The sequence below is a fragment of the Bos indicus genome, chromosome 5, assembly GCF_029378745.1.
Source record: "Bos indicus isolate NIAB-ARS_2022 breed Sahiwal x Tharparkar chromosome 5, NIAB-ARS_B.indTharparkar_mat_pri_1.0, whole genome shotgun sequence".
Classification (NCBI taxonomy): domain Eukaryota; kingdom Metazoa; phylum Chordata; class Mammalia; order Artiodactyla; family Bovidae; genus Bos; species Bos indicus.
Genome location: NC_091764.1, coordinates 6,651,546 through 6,670,315, shown reverse-complemented (window position 1 = coordinate 6,670,315; position 18,770 = coordinate 6,651,546).

Below are 18,770 nucleotides of genomic sequence, written 5' to 3'. Positions count from 1 at the left end.
GGAATGGCAACCCACTCCATCTTCCCTGGAGAATTCCATGAACAGAGGAGCCTAGCAGGCTGTAGTCCACGGGGTCTCAGAATTGGACATGAATGAGAGACTAACACTTCCACTGCACGTCACTATGCTAGTATCACACTATTTTTACCTTCAGTTCAGTTCAGTTCAGTCGCTCAGTCACGTCCGACTCTTTGCAACCCCGTGAATTGCAGCACGCCAGGCCTCCCTGTCCAACACCAACTCCCGGAGTTCACTCAGACTCACATCCATCGAGTCAGTGATGCCATCCAGCCATCTCATCCTCTGTCGTCCCCTTCTCCTCCTGCCCCCAATCCCTCCCAGCATCAGGGTCTTTTCCAATGAGTCAACTCTTCGAATGAGGTGGCCAAAGTACTGGAGTTTCAGCTTTAGCATCATTCCTTCCAAAGAAATCCCAGGGCTGATCTCCTTCAGAATGGACTGGTTGGATCTCCTTGCAATCCAAGGGACTCTCAAGAGTCTTCTCCAACACCACAGTTCAAAAGCATCAATTCTTCAGCACTCAGCCTTCTTCACAGTCCAACTCTCACATCCATACATGACCACAGGAAAAGCCATAGCCTTGATTAGATGGACCTTTGTTGGCAAAGTAATGTCTCTGCTTTTCAATATGACCTAGATTGGTCATAACTTTCCTGCCAAGGAGTAAGCATCTTTTAATTTCATGGCTGCAGTCACCATCTGCAGTGATTTTGGAGCCCCCCAAAATAAAGTCTGACACTGTTTCCACTGTTTCCCCATCTACTTCCCATGAAGTGAGGGGACTAGATGCCATGATCTTCGTTTTCTGAATGTTGAGCTTTAAGCCAACTTTTTCACTCTCCTCTTTAACCTTCATCAAGAGGCTTTTTAGTTCCTCTTCACTTTCTGTCATAAGGGTGGTGTCATCTGCATATCTGAGGTGATTGATATTTCTCCCAGCAATCTTGATTCCAGCTTGTGCTTCTTCCAGCCCAGCGTTTCTCATGATGTACTCTGCATATAAGTTAAATAAGCAGGGTGACAATATACAGCCTTCACATACTCCTTTTCCTATTTGGAACCAGTCTGTTGTTCCCTGTCCAGTTCGAACTGTTGCTTCCTGACCTGCATACAAATTTCTCAGAGGCAGGTCAGGTGGTCTGGTATTCCCATCTCTTTCAGAATTTTACCTGAGTTATGCACTAAGTTTTGAGACCAGGAAGTGTGAGACTTCCAACTTTGTTTTCCAAGATTATTTTGACTATTCGAGGTCTTTTGAGACTACATACAAATTTTAAGATAAACTGACATTCTTAGAATTCAATGTGTGATCAAGTCCTTGCTGACTCAGAATAATCAGCTCTTCACGTATGTGTTGGTGACTCTGTCGTGTCCAACTCTTTGTGACCTTATGGACTGCAGCCCATCAGACTCCTCTGTCCATGGGATTTCCCAGGAAAGAATACTGGAGTGGGTTGCCATTTTCTTCTCCAGGGGATCTTCCTGACCCAGGGATAGAACCCAGGTCTCCTGACCATCTGAGTCACCAGGGAAGCATTTTTCCCAAAATTCTCTCTAATACTGATGCTCTCTTTCAAAGGAATTTGTTCATATAAAATCTCAGTTTATGTATATCACATTCTTTCAGTGTCTGCTATATACCAGTGAAAGTTTTTTTCTTTAAATTTATGATTCCCTTCATAATCCAGTAGCATTATTATGTAATATTCAAATTTTTTCTAAGATATTACTTCCTAGTGAAAAAAAAGAAATCCATTATCTGAAGTTTTAAAGAAGTTTGCCATTACCATTACATGCACTAGCAGCAATGTCCTTGATGTATATGTTATCATGCTAAACCAGAATATAATTTCCATAAATAGTTCTTGTTTATGTACTAACTGACCCCAGGAAATATCTAGACCTTTCCAGATGCAGTCTCAAAGCAACACAGGGAAATAATCATGATCATCACTCCCAGCCTTCTCTGTCTCAATAATGGCACTTCAGTCCACCAGTTACTTAAACCAGAAACCTGGGAATCATCCTTGACATCTCCTTTTTCTTCATCCCTACATTCAATTTATTGATGAGTTGTGTCCATTCTGTCTTTATAATATATCCTAGGTCTTTCCCCTTCTCTCCATTTACACTGTCAACTCTAAACGGAAGTTCGCTATCATTGTTGTCAATGATATTAAGTGTGTTAATTGGTCTGCCTGTTTCCTCTTGTCTCCCTGCAATCCATTCTCCACACAGCAGCCAGAAGGCTCAGTCTCCCTCCTCATCTAAAACTCAGTGACTGCCCATGTCATTTACAATAAAATCCAATCCCCTGAGCATGACTGAGGTTTGAGAGGCCCCAAACTGACCTAAGCTTCTCAAACCTAAGACAGTCTATGACCATGCTCCACTTGTTTCTTAAGCTACAACCACATCACCTTCCTCTAGGTTCCTCAAACATGCCACATCCTCTCCCACAGGGGCCTCTAGAGATGTTGGGTCCTTGTCCTGGCACAGCCTTTCCCCTTTCTTCTCTTGAAATTGGTCATCTCCTATTCAGCCTTCAAAGCTCTGCTCAGATGTCACTTCCCCAGAGAGACTTTTCTAACCAGCCAAGTTGAGATTGCTTTGCCATCAGCCCCCTGGTTCTCCCTCACAGCATCCTGTTGCCTGCTGTTTCTGTTTAGTCACTCAGCTGTGTCTGACTCTTTTGTGACCCCGTGGAGCGTGGCTTGAAAGTCAAAGTCACTCAGTCCTGTACAACTGTTTGTGACTCCATGGATTGTAACCTGCCAGGATCCTCCGTCCATGGAATTCTCCAGGCAAGAATACTGGAGTAGGTAGCTGTTCCCCTCTCCAAGGGATCTTCCCCACCCAGGGATTGAACACAGGTCTCCCCCATTGCAAGTGAAGTCTTTACTGTCTGAGCCACCAGGGAAGACTGTGGCTGGTCAGGCTTCTCTGTCCATGGAGTTATTTTCCTCCAAAAATCTTCTGCAATCTGATACATTTTCATTTACTTCTTTCTCCCCCATCATATAAATTCTAATAAGGCAAAGACTGTTTCTGATTTCATCACTTTATAACCATGCCTAACACATTGTTGTTTAATCATTCAGTCGTGTCTGACTCTTTGAGGCCCCATGGACTGTAGCCTGCCAGGCTCCTCTGTCCATGGGATTTTCCAGGCAAGAATACTGGTATGGGTTGCCATTTTCTTCTCCAGGGGATCTTCCTAACCTAAGGATTGAATTTGCATCTCCTGCATTGGCAGGTAGATTCTTTACCACTGAGCCACCTTGGAAACCCCTCACACATTTTAGGCCCTCATAAAAAATTTGTTAAATGAATCAAAGGACAAAAGAAGACATCAAGGCTTGAAACTAGACAGTATTTATTAAAGGTAAGAGTTAAATAATTGTCTGAGCCAGAAATAGAATCATAATACTCTCCATTTTCATCTAGCACTGGAGCCACTGAATCATACTTTTCCTAAAGGATATAAAGCATTGCTTTTCTCATAATACATGGAATGAAACTGCAAAAACTAAAGACTTTCAGAATCCAAAATGCTAATTCCAAAGCTGCTGCATTCTATGACTAATGTGAACCATATATTATCAGTACTATAGATTCAGCTATTTGAATATGACTGTTAATTCTTAATCAGTAATTATTCAGAACTATTTCCAAACTCCAAAAGAATATTTGCCACTTTACTGTATGTTTCACTGATGCATAATATCAACATCATGCCTTATTTTACTGCTGAATTCGAAATAATGAAAGTTCTAATGAGGAGTTAATATAAGCAGCTTTCATCATAATATCATAAATATTTGTTCTGATGACTCGGGTACTGTGGTTCATTTGTACCTACTAGTCTTCTAGTTATCTCTTTGTGTTTAAATTTGAGAAATCCTGAAAAAATGAATTTTATAAGTTTTACCAGAAATGTCAAAGATTGCATGGCAAATTGGTTTGAAGGTTTTCTATTTTATATCACTTATTAATCACAGACTGTACAAGTTGGAAAAAATAAAAGCCATAATGCTTGCATGAAGTCATAACAATGTCTAATAAGCATTTTAATTCAACAGACTTCTTTGATTTCCAACTTTATAGAATTTCTTCAGAACTCTTCTCAGAATTGATTACTTTTCCATATTCAGTCTATGAGGAACGTTCCCGCTTAGTTCTGACAACTCTTATAGTCTCCAGATGTGTATCTATCCCTTTCATAATCACTGTTTCACAGTGGTGCATATATAATCTCTTATTATACATGAACTCCTGTTCTCCCTTATTCTTATACATCATGTCCATCTTCGTTAAATCATAGCCCTCTTGGGAGGGAAGTCACATCTACGCTTATTTCCTTTGGGCCTTTCCCCCCAGCCTTGCAAAAACTCTCTGCCCATTGTAGCTACTTAATAAACATTAGCTCATTGCCTGAAGGAGGCGACTGACAACCCAGTCATAAAGAATTCACAGTGGTGCATACATTTATCAATGTAATTTTTTTATGTTCCTCCGAGAGGTGATTAACAAAATATTGTCTAATCTTAACTGAGATCAACTCTGGCAACCAGACAGGAAAAGGAACAAAGTGTCACTTACACTCATGGCTCGATAATTTTGTGACAGCAGGCTTTTCAGTGTGTAAAAGTTAAACTTACATAAACGAAAGCATAAAAGAATGTGCTCATTGGTGTGGATTTTTTGAATTTGCTTCTTTCCTTACTGTCCAGATTTGTAATATATGATATCAACTTGGGGGCCATACTAACAATCATACTTCCTAAGAGAAGGAAAACATTTCCTCAAATAATACAAAACTGCAAAATATTAATACATGTTGCTCATTTGTCAGAGGGAGGGTAGGCTTTGAGTCTGGATACTCCTGGATTTGATCTTGGTTCTGCCACTTTCTCATTATGTGACCTTGCATGAGTCACTTAATCTATCAGAGTCTTGGTTAATTCAACTCTAAAAAACATTTAAAAAAAAATCTACCACACAGCATTCTTATAAGGATTAAACAAGTTAGAACCTGTAAAATGTCAAGTACTGTTAGTATGAACCAACCCCTAGCTAATATTTTTATTAAATTTTCTTCCACAACAGCTTCTATTTTGTTACAGATATTGGTTGCTAGAGGGGGAGCTGGTGAGGGGAAGAAATTATGTAATCTTTCACAGATCAGATAATAGCTGTAACAGGGAGCAATAACCCCACACCAATTTCTCCCCGGCCACTGCTCCACCTCCTCACTACAAGCAAGGTTCATCAGCAACAGCAGTCAAAATATCAGTCTGCAGCATGCCCTGCACAACATTTATTTGCATAGTTTTCCTCTCTGTTCTTATAATACTTTCATTCTAAAACAGAAGCTAGGGTTATGGCAAGCTCTAGGGACTGCTCACCAAAATCTTCGATCATTAAGGCTCATCAGTCTCAAGTCAGGTTAAATGCCCCACACACGTCTCCTCCCAGGCCTCATACATGTCACCAGAAATCTTTATTATACAGTTTGTGTGTGCCCAGCACCCACCACCAATTCTTCTACTCACTGTCCACGAATGTATTTGCTGAATGAATAAACCTCTCTATGAAACCTGCACTATTCTCCCCCAGAACCTATTCAATCAATCTCTTTTTCTTTTTTTTCCAGGGACTTCCCTGGTGGCTCAGACGGTAAAGCGTCTGTCTACAATGCAGGTTCCTGGGTTGGAAAGATCCCCTGGAGAAGGAAATGGCAATCCACTCCAGTACTATTGCCTGGAAAATTCCATGGACAGAGGAGCCTGGTAGGCTACAGTCCATGGGGTCCAAAGAGTCGGACACGACTGAGCGACTTCACTTTCACTTTCTTTTTTTTTTCCTGTGGGTCCACCTTTCTGTTTGGATTAACCCAACCTCTTTGTTCCTTGATGTGTGGTTATGTATTTCCTTGTCTTTTCATTTCTGCAAGATGGTGAACTCCATGAAGGTGAGAACGGGGTTTTCCCAAGGAGGGCTTGTGCCAGCTTCTCACACAGTAGTGTTTAGTGAGGGCTAACAATCTTGGGATTTTTAATACGCGAGAAAGGCTATCAGAAGTGGGACTTCTGATCACACTTTGAGGAGAAAACACTGTCAGTCACAAAAGTTAGTGCCACATAAATCTACTTTTTAATTCCCTAAAATAAGACAGGTCCACCAAAACTCTCTAGTCCAGGAGTGAAAGAATGATGCACTTCAGCGTAAAATGCGCTGTGCTGTGCTGTGTTGCTCAGTCGTGTCCGGCTCTTTGCGACTCCATGGACTGGAGCCCTCCAGGCTCCTCTGTCCATGGGATTCTCTAGGCAAGCATATTGGAGAGGGTTGCCATGCCCTCCTCCAGGGGGTCTTCTCGATCCAGGGATAGAACCCAGGTCTCCTGCATTGCAGGCAGGTTCTTTACCATCTGAGCCATCAGGGAAGCCCTTGGTATAAAATAATAAAGGATAATGGTGACAAGACAAACCTGATAGAATTTTTGACCACTGCTTCCAAGTTTTCAAAAGAAGTGTATTTTATATAATAAAGTGTATTTTACATGGATTTTATATAATATCTCCCAAATGTTTAAATGTTGGAAACCAATTCATTTAAAAAGAATCAAAAACTTTGTGCAAGCCAAACTAAAACCATTTGGGGTCAAAGGAGGCCTGTAAACTGTCGCTTTTTTAAACTCTCCTGTCTGGATTGATAGTAATCCTTCCTAATTATTGAGGGATAACATTAAGCAGTACCCCATGCTAGGAATTTTGCATTAATTATATTTGTGAATGTGCCTCCCTATGATCAGAGTACCACTGATCTGGAAAACATTAAGACACCCACTTCTTAGATGAAGACACTGAGACTTGCAGAATATAAGTTACACACATTAGATGACAACATCAAACATGTCACATTTCCACAGGCACACGCTGATCTTTGTTTGACCACTACATAAAAATGGCTTTGTGTCATGAGCAATTCCAAACATGCTATTATTTCACATCTTGCTCTCCCACTGATTTCTGAAATATTTGATCAAAGCAAAGTCAAGGTTGGAAACTGCTGCTCTACATTCTGAAATTGCTAAAGTTTGCTATATACCCTATCCAAATCCCACCTTAAGTTTACAACTATTAGTCTTCCAAAAGACAGCCCACCACAAATAATGAATAGAAAAATAATCTTAACTATCTTTATCCAAATAAGAGACTGGAGCCAGGAAGAATATACACAAACAGGGGGAAAGTGAGAAAGATGGTGCAGACATTGGGAAAAGATTAAAACTAATGTGTTGCATTCAGCAAACGTTTTTGAGTACAGACCACATTCAAAGCTCTGTGCAAGAAGTTATTTTAATACCCTGAGGCTAGGATGGTTTCAGATTTGAAAGACATTTTAAACTTAGAATCAATAGGAATTGGTGACTACTATGAAGTGGAGGGTATGGGAGAGGGAATAATCAGAGATGACACTTCAGAAAGAAGAGGCTGGTGGAGCCATGAACCCAGATGAAGGCACACAGGAGAGAGAGAACAGCTTGGTGTCGAGAGCATGGGGAGTTGCTCTGACAACAGAATCGGGGTTCCAGAGGGCGCGGCAGAGTGGACAGATGAGCCATCAGCAAGACAAGAGGCAGGTAGGGTGACACAGAGCTGGATGGCAATGAGATGGCACTGAGAGTCTGGAAGAAGACAGTAGTTCAGGCATCTTTGCTTTCTGGGTGATAATTATGACCTACAAAAAGAAGAGTCAGAAAATTACCAAATTTCCTGGAGGGACGTGGGGATGATGGCGGGGAACAGCACATTGGGAGTTGAGTTCCTACATCCCAAATGGTACTTTGCTGTCACAGTTCCACAGTGTCCTTCTAAAACACTTTCCTAGGGACTTCCCTGGTGGCCCAGTGGCCCAGACTCCACACTCCCAAAGCCAGGGGCCTAGGTTCAATCTCTGATCAGGGAACTAGATCCTACATGCTGCAATTAAGAGTTTGTATGCCACAACTAAAGATCCTGTTTGCCCTAAGACCCAGCACAGCGAAATAAATAATAAATATAATAAATATTTTAAAAATAAATAAAACAGTTTCCTAGATGCTTCATACTGAACGAATTCTCACTGTAGTTCAATTTTATGGATCATTGTTTGCAGCTTAAAATGTAATCAATGGCAATGGGTTTTCAAACTGTGCTGTTCAAAGCCCTAAGGATTTTATGGAGGGGCTTAGGAGTCAAAGACCACTGAGGGAACAGAGTTCTGGGCCCTTAATCCAACCGGTGAGATTCCCTCTTGATTTGTTTTACATGATGGGCTTCTCAGATACAGGTCCCGACTAAAAAGAATTCCAGTGTTAAGACATTTTTTTAAAAAGAAAAAAAAGCTTTAAAATTCACTGAAGTATCTTGGTCAATTATAAAGTGAAAAGTAATTTGTTATGCCTCATAATGTAATGCAGTTCATAAATTTTCCATAAATTACAGCAGATTAAAGGTATCCAATTAATAATGTCACTATAACTAACATTTCTAGTTGTATGTTTGAGTGAGAGAGAAAAGAATAAAGATGTAACTGATATGTTATGAATTTCACAAAATCTGGCTACATTCACGGGAGTGTGTTGTTTACCAGAAAGTTATCCTTCACAACAGTTGACAGAAGTAAAGGTTGAGAACTAGTGATCTCAATGATATTCAAAGTCCTTAATGCATATAGAATGTCCAATCCTCCTCTCACTTCCAATCCAGAACCAGGGAAGAACAGATGGTTCTCTAAAGGGTCAGAGAGTGAGGCCCTTTATAAAAGCCACAGGTCAGATCTCAAAAGTCTGGTATGTCATTTATCCCCTTTCAGAAAATAGCAGCAAGTCTGGAGACCCAATGGTATCCCTCTTGTCACGCCCTGAAATAGTCATCAGCTGTTGACTCATTTTTGTGGTTTGGTTTCCCATCTCAGCATATATTCAATTTTGTTTTCCCTCTACTACTAGTTTTGCTATGCTGTGTGCTGAGTTGCTCAGCCGCGTCCAACGCTTTGTGACCCCGTGGACTGTAGCCTGCCAGGCTCCTTTGTCCATGGGGATTCTCCAGGCAAGAATACTGGAGTGGGTTGCCATGCCCTCCTCCAAGAGATCTTCCCAGCCCAGGGATGGAACCCAGGTCTTCCGCATTGCAGGTGGATTCTTTACTGTCTGAGTCACCAGGGAAGCCCTTTTGCTATATCACCTTAAAAATTCCCCAAAAGACAGGATCCAATATGGTTGGTAGGGCACTATCCAAAGTGAAATTCCCCTGTGGTGTGTTACAAAATATTTGAGGGAAGTCTCTGGTATGAAAGATAGGGGCACAATAGACAGGTAGAGGAAAGAAAACCAGAGAGGCAATGCAGGGGGAAGAAAACCTCAAAAATATATGAATACATTCACAGAGATGAAGAAACAAATACACATATCCATGAAACAATAGGATGATATAAAAGGATATCTAGAAATCAAAAAGGAGTTCTTGAAAAAAATGAAAGGTGGTAGTAGAGTTATAGTGAATAAGACAACAGTGAAAAAATAGACTACTAAAAAGATTTATTGGTTCCAAAAGAAAGCAGAAAAATGTGAAAAATGAACTATGATTAAATAGGACAAAAAGGAAACCAAAAGTATAGTGGTAAACCTAAATTCAATCAGTTAGAGAATTACATTGGATGAAAACTGTCTAAACACTCCAATTAAAAGGCATAGATTATCAATCTGTATGGGGGAAAGACACAACTATATGCGAATATACAAAAGGCACTTTAAATATAAAAATAGTTGAAAATGAAAGGATAAAAGTCATGTGCCATGAAACACTGCAAAGGAGCATGAGAGAATGTTTTGATATAATTGAAACGGCTCATGTATTAATTGAACACACATTGTCAAAATCTGACAAACTGTATACCTAGTGTCTTATGTTATACATAAATTATACGGTGGGAAAGTTGATGCTTAAAAATTTAAAGTTGATTGTTGAAATTCAAAACACAAAATAAATCCTAAAATAAATATTAGTTACCCCTCAGAAAGTAGAAAAATAACATTAGTGCATTGGTGTTCTAAAGTAGAAGACTGATAAGAAAATGAGGGCATTAATACAAGAGACCCAATTTCATTGTGATAGGTGTGTTCCATATGAGAATGTAGAAAGTAAAATTCAAAATTAACTTCAAAAACTGTCAGCAGAACTGAAAAACATGTTTCCAGATGAATGCCTAACAACAAATGAAAATAGACTCATATTAATGGTGCATTCTCAAAAAGTATCAGGACACTGGGAAGAGCAGATATAAAAAATCAATCAGAGAGAACAAGTTTTACACACAAACCATCAAAAATAATGATGATATTTTGTTTTTTCATTAACAACAGTACAAACTATGCGACAACAGAGCAACATCTTTAAATTATAAGGGAAAATTATTTGCCATCTGAATTTGTATCCAGCAAACTACCAATCCAAACTGTTAATTAAGTGTGGAGGTGGAATAAATACATTTTAGAGTATGCAAGTCTCAAAAAATTGACCACCCATCCTTTCTTTCTCAGGAAACTACTGAAGGACATGATCCACTAATATGAGAGAGGAAATAAAGAAAAAGTCTCATAACTAAAGAAACAGAGGCTTCAACACAAAAAAGAGATGAAGGAAATCCCAAGATGCAATCCTAGAAGGACAGCAGATTTTAAAAGACACTATCTAAATTTTAGTGGGTTAGAAGTCCCTGGGGGGGAAAAAAAAAAAGAAGTCCCTGGGAAAGCAAGTTATCTCCAAAAAATGAAATTGATAGAATATCCAATGTGTTAATAAGAGATTTAAACAACAAGATGAGAATTTGTGACAAGTACCTAAAAAGAATTACCATCAGCAAAAGAAAGGTACTTGTTAATTCTAGGGAAAATAAAATGCACAAGCAAAGAAAAAATAATTACAGTATACTGCATTACTCAAGTGTAGCAAACAGTCATATAGTTACAGTTGTTTAAATGCTATATGTGGAATGCTTGAGATTTTTGAATCCTATAAATCCCTTTTCTTTACTGAGAAAATGGAAGAGTGAGTGGATGGGAAGTGCATGTGTGTGGCTTGGTTGGACAGGGTGGCCATAGAATAACCACAACAAAATATCCAACAACATGTGAAAGTGTTTGCCTCGTGGTTATTATGAGTAATATAACCAGTTACTGCTGCTGGTCATATTTTTATGTTACCTCTACTTAATAAAAGGACTTAAGGAGGGGTTCAGAGACAGGCCATGTGATATCCATGAAATTAAAGAGGAATGTGAAACGTGGGGAAGCAGAATTGGAGGAGCAGATTTTTTTCATAACAAGCCTGTTCACTCTGTAAACAATGTGCGTGTAGTACTTTGACACAATAAATTAATTTTAAAAATACAAAAAAGCCTAAGATATTTTTTTTTAAAAGCTAGAAGAAATTGAGAGAGCAGCAGATGAACATAGGAATGGACATCACATGGCCTCTCTCTGAACCCCTCCTTAACTCCTTTTATTAAGTAGAGGTAACATAAACATATGACCAGCAGCAGTAACTGGTTATATTACTCATAACTAGTTATATTACTGGTGAGACTGACGTTCTTTCCCCTAAAGAGCTCAGCGGCTTCACCGAGAATGTTAAGCATGGAACATCTTAACAACATGAAATTAAAAACAAAGGATGTGTATGGAAAGAAAAGTAAGGTTGAGAGATGGAAAGAAAAGTAAGGTTGAGAGATTACAAACAGCAAATGAAATCAAATCTTCCTTAGAAAGTAATTAAGACCAAGCCCCTCAATAATTCTGCAACTTCCCCAAAATGCTGATGGTAGGAACTGGGAGTGTTACTAGTTTCTGCATGAACCATTCCCATAGTACGGCGCTGTTTGTCACTTCTTCTTTTGTTTTCCTGAAAACACTTACATACCCTTTGACCATCCAAAATTATCAAAAACCAATCTACACTTCGTTTTACTAAGATTACCTGAGTCTCCTTTGGAGAACTATGTAATCAAGGCTGACTGAGGCTTGCCACTGTCTTATTTGTGCTTTGGTGGCTCAGAGGTAAAGCGTCTGCCTACCCCGCGGGAGACCTGGGTTCGATCCCTGGGTTGGGAAGATCTCCTGGAGAAGGAAATGGCAACCCACTCCAGTATTCTTGCCTGGAAAATCCTATGGATGGAGGAACCTGGTAGGCTACAGTCCATGGGGTCGCTAAGAGTCGGACACGACTGAACGACATTTACTTTACTTTACTTTTTACTTTACTTTACTTTACTTTTTACTTTACTTTACTTTACTTTTTACTTTACTTTACTTTACTTTACTTTACTTTACTTTACTTTACTTTACTTTACTTTACTTTACTTTACTTTACTTTACTTTACTTTACTTTACTTTACTTTACTTGGAAGGCCAAATAACTGCTTAAAATCATCTGGCCTGGCTCAGTTCTGGATGCTTGGAAATTTTCTTTCTGATTTGGCCTCAATGGCACCCCACTCCAGTACTCCTGCCTGGAAAATCCCATGGACGGGGGAGCCTGGTAGGCTGCAGTCCATGGGGTCGCTAAGAGTTGGACACGACTGAGCAACTTCACTTTCACTTTTCACTTTCATGCATTGGAGAAGGAAATGGCAACCCACTCCAGTGTTCTTGCCTAGAGAACCCCAGGGACGGGGGAGCCTGGTGGGCTGCCGTCTATGGGGTCGCACAGAGTCAGACACGACTGAAGCGACTTGGCAGCAGCAGCAGTAGACATACAGGCATGGACTTGTGAAAAATTAGGAACACCTGGTTAACTCTTTGAGCTCAAAATGTGTCCATTATAGAACAGAATGGCTAAAAACCATTACCCAGAGCCAAGAACATCTCATTCTCATTATGAGCTAGTCTATTGACTTTCCCTTTTCTGAGACTCAAAAAAAAAAAAAAAAAAAAAAATTAAGCCTGGAAGGAGGGAATGATGATAATTAATTGTATTCTGTCTTTAAACTCAAAGAGTTTAATCAGAGAGAACCTGACATAAATTTCCTTTTATTGTGCACTCTCCCTGTGCTAGCCATTATATTAGACCTTTTATAGATGAGCCTGGCGGGCTACAGTCCATGGGATTGCAATCAGTCAGACATGACTGAATGACTAAGCACACACCCATAGTCCTCAATATACCTCTTTAAGATATCCATTCTATCTGCAGTTTATAGGTGAGCACACCAGGGCTTTGAGCATCGAGTCTTCTCTAGATCACCTGAAGAGCCTCAGCAGCATCATGACCAGTTGGAGTCCCATCTTCCCATCATTATTATCCACTAAACTACCTTCTAGGGAGGGGTGTCCTTGCCACAGAAAATTACACCCTAACCCATAGTTCTTGCAAGGATTAAATAAATAAAATAATACAACTAACGCACATGAAATTAAGAGATGCTTTCTCCTTGGAAGAAAAGCTATGACAAACCTAGACAGCATATTAAAAAGCAGAGATATCATTTTGCCAACAAATGTCTGTCTAGTCAAAGCTATGGTTTTTCCTGTAGTCACCTATGGATGTGAGAGTTGGACCATAAAGAAGGCTGAGCACCAAAGAATGATGCTCTTGAATTGTAGTGCTGAGAAGACTCTTGAGAGTCCCTTGGGTAGCAAGATTAAACCAGTCAATCTCAAAGGAAATCAACCCTGAGTATTCATTGGAAGGACTGATGCTAAAGCTGAAGCTCCAATACTTTGGCCACCTGATGTGAAGAGAAAACTCATTGGAAAAGACCCTGATGCTGGGAAAGATTGAGGGGAGGAGGAGAAAAACAGAGGTTGAGATGGCTGGATGGCATCACCAACTCAAAGGACTTGAGTTTGAGCAAGCTCCGGGAGATGGTGCAGGACAGGAAAGCCTAACGTGCTGCAGTCCAGGGGAGCACAAAGAGTCACACATGAGTTACAGACCGAACAACAACAAAGCCCTGAGACCAGTGCCCTAAACATAGTGAGCCCTTTATGCACACTAGCTCTTAATGTGATTCTGTCATTAGATATTTAAAACGCTAGTAACCCTCCCTTCTTCTTTTTATTTTCTCTTCTTTCCTGGCCGAAAGGAATTAAGAGACACAATATGCCTGTAAGTAGAAAATGGTGTCTCCATGACTTAGGATATTTATATAAGTGCCCTTCCTCCTCCAGAAGATCTTCTCTACCAATCAGGGCACAGTTCCTGCAGGACATAGCCTGTTCGCTAAGTTAAAATCTGGCTATTTAATAAGAGTTGGCACCCAGTATGAAACGTATTTTCCTTTGGACAGACCAGGACTGAAGGACCCAGATGGCTCCCTGTGACTTCCAAGACCAGCATCATAAATAAAGTGATGCTTATTGAAATGACTTACTCTGGCTCATTCCCTTCTCTCACACACAGACTGAGTAGTGATGAGCCCCAAATGGGGTTTGCATGGATTTCTAACACTCTTTGATTAGCGAGCTATGGCACTGTTTTATGTGGATGTCAGCACGGCAGGCATCCTACTTTGAGCAGAGAGTAGGCTAGAGCTAACAACTGCTTTAATGCAATTATTCCCATCAAGAGCCTCTCATTATACTGCTTTACACCCTCAACCAATCACTGTTTCAAGCACTTATAAAATTTTCCCTGTGCGCTCCCTTACATATCCCCATATATTTTAAACCTTCATGTAAACGCCTTCCCTTCATCCTTTCCCAACAAATACCACCCAGTTACAGGTGAGTTTTCTCCCTCCTTTTTCTCCTCACATGCCTGGGTCTTTAGTTAACTCTCGACTGCTTTTCTGAGTCAATTCTTATCTCTCGTCTCCAGGCTGTTGGTGGATGCACAGCCGCTGGGAAGCTGCTCATCTCCCCGTTTTATCTTTAGTCCTCTCTCAGAGTTTCTTCCAACAATATGTGAGAAGGGAGTTCTCTGGTCCCTTCCTCAAGTGCCTGCCCACAGGAAAGATGAAAGAAGGCCCCCGAATCTAGGACACATTCTGTTACTTACCACTCGGCACAACTCTTTGCCTAAGTCCTGACAGCACATGAATGCATATAGACATAATTCTTCTTCTGTGACATAGCAGCACGACGATAGAGCCCCTCGTAAGCCCCACATGAGTGCACATTGATCCGTATACGAATCCATCCAATAAACACCTTACTTGCCTGCCACGTGTTAACCACCTTGGTAAATGCCAGAGATACAAAGGTGAATCAGAAAGAAACTGGACTAGAGGAGGAAGGAAGCCAATTAAAACAATATGGCAGTTCAGGAGAGAAATGACAAGGTCCAGAGTGAACCCAAATGGTGCCAGTGAAACTAGGAAGCAGAGTCAAAGACATGAGATATAAGAAGGGTGTCTCAGAAGGATGTATTTACAGTAAGTCCCCTATGTACAAATGGGTACTGTTCCAAGAGCACTTTCATAAGTCCAATTTGTAAATCCAACAAAGTTAGGCTCTATACCCAACTAACACAATCGGCTATACAGTACTGTAGTGTAATAGGTTTATGATATTTTTCACACAAATAATACATAAAATACAAACAAATGCACAGAAGACATTTTTAACCTTACAGGACAGTACCTTGAAAAGTACATTAGTACAATAACTGGCATAGAGGGGCATGTTTGTATCTTTGAAAATTCTCAACTTGAAAGTTTGCATCTAGGGGACTTACTGTATTGTGTGGGGGGAATAAGGGGAAAAGCCATGAAACCCTGGGATGACTCCAAGACTTCTTGATGAGACTGAGCTAACAATATGGTCACTCCCGGGTCAGAGGGCCAGGAGAAACCGGTTTGGAGGGAAGAAATGAGTCCAGTTTTGGAAACTGAGATACCTATGGGATCTGGGATCTCAAGATACCGATAGCTGTGAAGTATTTAGACTAGAGCTAGAAATATAAGTTTGTGAGGTTGAATACTCACCTCAAACTAGAGTCTCATGCTTGATGTCCTCAAAAGGAATCAAACACTTTTTAAAAAACATATTTAATGAGAATTGCTTGCAAGAACACAATTATCTTCACTTCAAGATACTCTAAAACATTTCTTTAGGAACATGAACCATATTGTTTTGGCTTCATATTGTCACAGAATTCCTTTAACTAAATTGAATCTTGTTCTGATGACAATGTCTAAACAGAAGGTGTTTAGAAGATACACACCCTGGGAACTCATGAACACATCTTCTGCAGTGATTTTGAGGATCTGACCCTTATCTTTTGGAGGCTTCCTCACCCCATTATGAGAGAAATTCTTGTTCCTTCCAGTAGCAGCAATGGTTGCATTTCTAAACAGCTGGTTTGTGTTTCTTGCATTGTGCAACCATTATGAGACTTCACTCTCATCTGTTTTCTCAAAAGCTTTGAACGAAATTTGAGACTTAGAACATACTTAGCCTAGCTGCTCCTGGGTGATATGGTTTCTCCCTTACTTTTCTTCATTCCTTTTGCCTCATACTTATTTTGTGCTACTCAGCTGGATTTCTTTTTTATACCCTTACTAGCAGTTTTAAGGAGAAGGCAATGGCACCCCACTCCAGTACTCTTGCCTGGAAAATCCCATGGACGGAGGAGCCTGGTAGGTGGCAGTCCATGGGGTCGCACAAAGTCAGACACGAATGAGCAATTTCACTTTCAATTTTCACTTTCATGCATTGAAGAAGGAAACAGCAACCCACTCCAGTGTTCTTGCCTGGAGAATCCCAGGGACGAGGGAGCCTGGTGGGCTGCCGTCTATGGGATCACACAGAGTCGGACACGACTGAAGCAACTTAGCAGCAACAGCAGCAGCAGTTTTAAAAATCATTCCTGAGACAAGGTGTATTATTTATAAAGTAATTACTCATTCATTCATGGTCCGTTAGAGATCATGAAACCTCAGCCTATAGATGAAAGTCACAGCAGAGGGTGAGATGTCTAGTGAGCACGTGCACAAAAAAGAAGAAAATGGATCATTCACATTTCAGGGTGGAGACAACGGGAAGAACTGGTAAAAGAGACCAGAAAGAATTCATGAGATGATCCTGAGAGAACTGTGGCATGGAAGCCAAGGAAGGAAAATAGACTGTGGGTCAAATGCTGCAGACAGATCAATGAAAATCAAGTCTACAAATGGCCATTGGATTTGGTGATCAGGTGACGATGAACAGAAATAGAAATTTTATTGACCTGGAGATTTTGTTTCTTTGCCTAATTCCCAGAGAATGCATCAAGGCAGAAAATAAAGATAATTTTTGTGAGGCATCTGACTCAGAAGGAAACAGGAGATATTAAGAGACAGAGGTTAATTTGTGATCAAGGATGAAGTTGCATTTCATTAATGTATTGAAGAGATTTGAACATGTTAAAACTACAAGGAAGAACTAATTGAAAGAGTAGAACAAAAGCACAGGAAAGAGCAATAAGAAGCAGTGGATCAAGTTTTGGGTGACTGAAGGTTACCGGCAAAGACTGAGTTAAAGATTTCAGAGGTGGTGCTGACTGGATCTAGCTAGTAGCCATGTGGATAGTTGGAGCATGAGAAGGTCAAGATGTTTTGAAACTGAAGTATTGAATTCATCATCTATGTAGATGGTAAAGTGACCCAGGATCATGGTTTGAGTTGGGTTACTGTGATCCAGATGCCAAAGTGAAAATGAAAGTGAAGTCGCTCAGTCGTGTCTGACTCTTTGTGACCCCGTGGACTGTAGCCTACCAGGCTCTCTGTCCATGGGATTATCCAGGCAAGAATACTGGAGTGGGTTGCCATTTCCTTCTCCAGGAGATCTTCCCAACCCAGGGATTGAACCAAGGTCTCCCACATTGCAGGCAGGCGCTTTCCGGTCTAAGCCACCAGATGCCAAAACCCTCAACAAATGAGGAGGAGAGACCTCAATAGGCTAACGGCCAGAACAAAGTTAGATGGTGATATGGTCAGAAGGCAGAGTCCAAAATGGAAGGAGGTTTTGATTAAAGATGGAAGAGAGGTGGTTTGCAGGAGGTAATGGCAATTTGGGGGATAGTCCAGTGCTGCCTCAGAGCCTATGAGATATGCCTGTGATAGGAGGCAACATTTTACACTGTATCTATGTGCGATGTCTGCAGTGAGGAGGGACCCAGCTGGAGGAAAGCTGAACTTCAGTTAGGGCAAGGAGGTGAGAGGTTAACTGCCACTCTGATGTGTATTTGGAGGAAGGTTAGAGATGGGGGTTAGAAGGGAAAAGTTCATTTCCATCCATCTCCTGCTTCTTTGAAAATGTAGAGACAACCACAACACACACAAGCCTCCAAATGAATACCTACAGTTTAGGGATGTCAAGTCAGGAAAGTAGATCTGAAATGTTGATGAATGGAAACTTTCTCCCAACACACTGGTTTACCATGACGTGACCCATGCTAGGAAACTTATATTTATTTGGAAGAGGAAAGAGGCAGAGGGGGACCACATCACCCAGTGAGTGTCTAATTTGTCAGAGTGGGGGTGGGGGAAGCAATGATTTTAAGGCACTAGTAAATGAACAGTTCTAATTAGAGACACAGGGAACCCAACTCTTCCCTTTAGAACTCATGGGAGTGAACTGGGTGAGGAGCTCTACTACCACTCGGGGAAAAGAAAACCTGGGCTTGTTCATGTCTTTTCACAAATCAAAGGAATCAAATATACATGATTGTCTTGCTCATAATTTTATTTTAAAAAACAGTTTGTTTCATGTTGTACTGTTAAAG